Genomic DNA, 5,000 nt, shown 5'->3' with positions numbered 1-5,000 from the left:
TATGGGAGGGCCCCTGCTAGAACATTTTTCCCAAGTGCGTCGATTTTGGGTCGCCGACACAAGCTCGGGTCAAAAAAATTTTTTTTTCTCGGTGACTCAAAACATAAATTTTAGACTCCCCTGAGTATGAAAAGTGAAACGAAAATCATTTTTGAGAAGAAAAAATTTTTGTATGGGAGGGCCCCTGCTAGAACATATTTCCCAAGTGCGTCGATTTTGGGTCGCCGACACAAGCTCGGGTCAAAAAAATTTTTTTTTCTCGGTGACTCAAAACATCAATTTTAGACTCCCCTGAGTATGAAAAGTGAAACGAAAATCATTTTTGAGAAGAAAAAATTTTTGTATGGGAGGGCCCCTGCTAGAACATTTTTCCCAAGTGCGTCGATTTTGGGTCGCCGACACAAGCTCGGGTCAAAAAAATTTTTTTTTCTCGGTGACTCAAAACATAAATTTTAGACTCCCCTGAGTATGAAAAGTGAAACGAAAATCATTTTTGAGAAGAAAAAATTTTTGTATGGGAGGGCCCCTGCTAGAACATATTTCCCAAGTGCGTCGATTTTGGGTCGCCGACACAAGCTCGGGTCAAAAAAATTTTTTTTTCTCGGTGACTCAAAACATCAATTTTAGACTCCCCTGAGTATGAAAAGTGAAACGAAAATCATTTTTGAGAAGAAAAAATTTTTGTATGGGAGGGCCCCTGCTAGAACATATTTCCCAAGTGCGTCGATTTTGGGTCGCCGACACAAGCTCGGGTCAAAAAAATTTTTTTTTCTCGGTGACTCAAAACATCAATTTTAGACTCCCCTGAGTATGAAAAGTGAAACGAAAATCATTTTTGAAAAGAAAAAATTTTTGTATGGGAGGGCCCCTGCTAGAACATTTTTCCCAAGTGCGTCGATTTTGGGTCACCGACACAAGCTCGGGTCAAAAAATTTTTTTTTTCACCGTGACTCAAAACATCAATTTTAGACTCCCCTGAGTATGAAAAGTGAAACGAAAATCATTTTTGAGAAGAAAAAATTTTTGTATGGGAGGGCCCCTGCTAGAACATATTTCCCAAGTGCGTCGATTTTGGGTCGCCGACACAAGCTCGGGTCAAAAAAATTTTTTTTTCACGGTGACTCAAAACATCAATTTTAGACTCCCCTGAGTATGAAAAGTGAAACGAAAATCATTTTTGAGAAGAAAAAAATTTTGTATGGGAGGGCCCCTGCTAGAACATTTTTCCCAAGTGCGTCGATTTTGGGTCGCCGACACAAGCTCGGGTCAAAAAAATTTTTTTTTCACGGTGACTCAAAACATCAATTTTAGACTCCCCTGAGTATGAAAAGTGAAACGAAAATCATTTTTGAGAAGAAAAAATTTTTGTATGGGAGGGCCCCTGCTAGAACATTTTTCCCAAGTGCGTCGATTTTGGGTCGCCGACACAAGCTCGGGTCAAAAAAATTTTTTTTTCTCGGTGACTCAAAACATCAATTTTAGACTCCCCTGAGTATGAAAAGTGAAACGAAAATCATTTTTGAAAAGAAAAAATTTTTGTATGGGAGGGCCCCTGCTAGAACATTTTTCCCAAGTGCGTCGATTTTGGGTCGCCGACACAAGCTCGGGTCAAAAAAATTTTTTTTTCTCGGTGACTCAAAACATCAATTTTAGACTCCCCTGAGTATGAAAAGTGAAACGAAAATCATTTTTGAGAAGAAAAAATTTTTGTATGGGAGGGCCCCTGCTAGAACATTTTTCCCAAGTGCGTCGATTTTGGGTCGCCGACACAAGCTCGGGTCAAAAAAATTTTTTTTTCTCGGTGACTCAAAACATCAATTTTAGACTCCCCTGAGTATGAAAAGTGAAACGAAAATCATTTTTGAGAAGAAAAAATTTTTGTATGGGAGGGCCCCTGCTAGAACATATTTCCCAAGTGCGTCGATTTTGGGTCGCCGACACAAGCTCGGGTCAAAAAAATTTTTTTTTCTCGGTGACTCAAAACATCAATTTTAGACTCCCCTGAGTATGAAAAGTGAAACGAAAATCATTTTTGAAAAGAAAAAATTTTTGTATGGGAGGGCCCCTGCTAGAACATTTTTCCCAAGTGCGTCGATTTTGGGTCACCGACACAAGCTCGGGTCAAAAAATTTTTTTTTTCACCGTGACTCAAAACATCAATTTTAGACTCCCCTGAGTATGAAAAGTGAAACGAAAATCATTTTTGAGAAGAAAAAATTTTTGTATGGGAGGGCCCCTGCTAGAACATATTTCCCAAGTGCGTCGATTTTGGGTCGCCGACACAAGCTCGGGTCAAAAAAATTTTTTTTTCACGGTGACTCAAAACATCAATTTTAGACTCCCCTGAGTATGAAAAGTGAAACGAAAATCATTTTTGAGAAGAAAAAAATTTTGTATGGGAGGGCCCCTGCTAGAACATTTTTCCCAAGTGCGTCGATTTTGGGTCGCCGACACAAGCTCGGGTCAAAAAAATTTTTTTTTCACGGTGACTCAAAACATCAATTTTAGACTCCCCTGAGTATGAAAAGTGAAACGAAAATCATTTTTGAGAAGAAAAAATTTTTGTATGGGAGGGCCCCTGCTAGAACATTTTTCCCAAGTGCGTCGATTTTGGGTCGCCGACACAAGCTCGGGTCAAAAAAATTTTTTTTTCTCGGTGACTCAAAACATCAATTTTAGACTCCCCTGAGTATGAAAAGTGAAACGAAAATCATTTTTGAGAAGAAAAAATTTTTGTATGGGAGGGCCCCTGCTAGAACATTTTTCCCAAGTGCGTCGATTTTGGGTCGCCGACACAAGCTCGGGTCAAAAAATTTTTTTTTTCACCGTGACTCAAAACATCAATTTTAGACTCCCCTGAGTATGAAAAGTGAAACGAAAATCATTTTTGAGAAGAAAAAATTTTTGTATGGGAGGGCCCCTGCTAGAACATTTTTCCCAAGTGAGTCGATTTTTGGGTCGCGACACAAGCTAGGGTCAAAAAAAATTTTTTTTTCATGGTGACTCAAAACATCAATTTTAGACTCCCCTGAGTATGAAAAGTGAAACGAAAATCATTTTTGAGAAGAAAAAAATTTGTATGGGAGGGCCCCTGCTAGAACATTTTTCCCAAGTAAATTCGATTTTACCCGGTGAGTCAAAAAATTTTGAAAAAAATGTTTTGCCAAAATCGTGTTCATTGCCTATTATAAGGGACCAGGTCAGCTCACACGCATTTTTGGAGACCATATGGAAAGTGCGTCTGGGATTGCGGAAATTAAGTTTAGAGTGTTAAATGATGGTTTCGCAATCCCGAAAGGCTCAAAATCCACCCTAAGGTCCCCTGGGTGAAATGTGGTTTCCAAGGTGTGAGCGCTATCGGTGATAGAGTTGGAATGTGATTTCCAGAGCGCAGGGCGACTGGGCTTAGAGCGAAAATCATAGACAAGGGTAAGTATTGGACTGAACGACTCGAAGCAAACGAAAATCATAGACAAGGGTAATGGACTGAACGACTCGAAGCAAACGAAAACCACACACAAGAGTAATGGACTGAACGAATCGAAGCAAACGAAAATCACATACAAGAGTAATGGACTGAACGAATCGAAGCAAACGAAAAACCACAGACAAGAGTAATGGAGTGAACGAATCGAAGCAAACGAAAACCAAAGACAAGAGTAATAGAGTGAACGAATCGAAGCAAACGAAAACCATGAACACAGGGATAACTGAGAACGAACCTACCTATCAGAGCATGTGAAAGCATGGACAAGAGTACTGAAAATCGGACCAAACCTCTAGAAGCACACGAAAATCATGGACAAGAGTACTCAAAAACACGGACCAAACCTATGGAAGCACACGAAAACCATGAACACAGGGATAACTGAGAACGAACCTACCTATCAGAGCATGTGAAAGCATGGACAAGAGTACTGAAAATCGGACCAAACCTCTAGAAGCACACGAAAATCATGGACAAGAGTACTCAAAAACACGGACCAAACCTATGGAAGCACACGAAAACCATGAACACAGGGATAACTGAGAACGAACCTACCTATCAGAGCATGTGAAAGCATGGACAAGAGTACTGAAAATCGGACCAAACCTCTAGAAGCACACGAAAATCATGGACAAGAGTACTCAAAAACACGGACCAAACCTCTCGAAGCACACGAAAACCATGAACACAGGGATAACTGAGAACGAACCTACCTATCAGAGCATGTGAAAGCATGGACAAGAGTACTGAAAATCGGACCAAACCTCAAGAAGCACACGAAAATCATGGACAAGAGTACTCAAAAACACGGACCAAACCTATCGAAGCTCACGAAAACCATGAACACAGGGATAACTGAGAACGAACCTACCTATCAGAGCATGTGAAAGCATGGACAAGAGTACTGAAAATCGGACCAAACCTCAAGAAGCACACGAAAATCATGGACAAGAGTACTCAAAAACACGGACCAAACCTATCGAAGCTCACGAAAACCATGAACACAGGGATAACTGAAAACGAACCGAACCTCTCGTAGCAAACGAAAAACATGGACAAAATTATTCGAAACGAACCGAAGCTCGATGCGAAAAACATGGGAAAGCAAGCCCGTAAGTCGCACTATCAAGCCCATAAGTCGCACTATCAAGCCCATAAGTCGCACTATCAAGCCCGTTAGTCGCACTATCAAGCCCATAGGTCGCACTATCAAGCCCGTTGGTCGCACTATCAAAGCCCGTTAGTCGCACTATCAGGCCCATAAGTCGCACTATCAGGCCCGTAAGTCGCACCAAAAAGCCCGTAAATTGCCCTATCAAGCCCGTTAGTCGCACTATCAGGCCCATAAGTCGCACCAACAAGCCCGTAAATTACCCTATCAAGCCCATAAGTCGCACCAAAAAGCCCGTAAATTGCCCTATCAAGCCCATAAGTCGCACCAAAAAGCCCGTAATTCGCACCAAAAAGCCCGTAAATTGCCCTATCAAGCCCGTTAGTCGCACTATCAGGCCCG

The sequence above is a fragment of the Anopheles moucheti genome (assembly GCF_943734755.1).
Source record: "Anopheles moucheti chromosome X unlocalized genomic scaffold, idAnoMoucSN_F20_07 X_unloc_2, whole genome shotgun sequence".
Classification (NCBI taxonomy): Eukaryota; Metazoa; Arthropoda; class Insecta; order Diptera; family Culicidae; genus Anopheles; species Anopheles moucheti.
Note: the sequence above shows the minus strand (reverse complement) of the source record.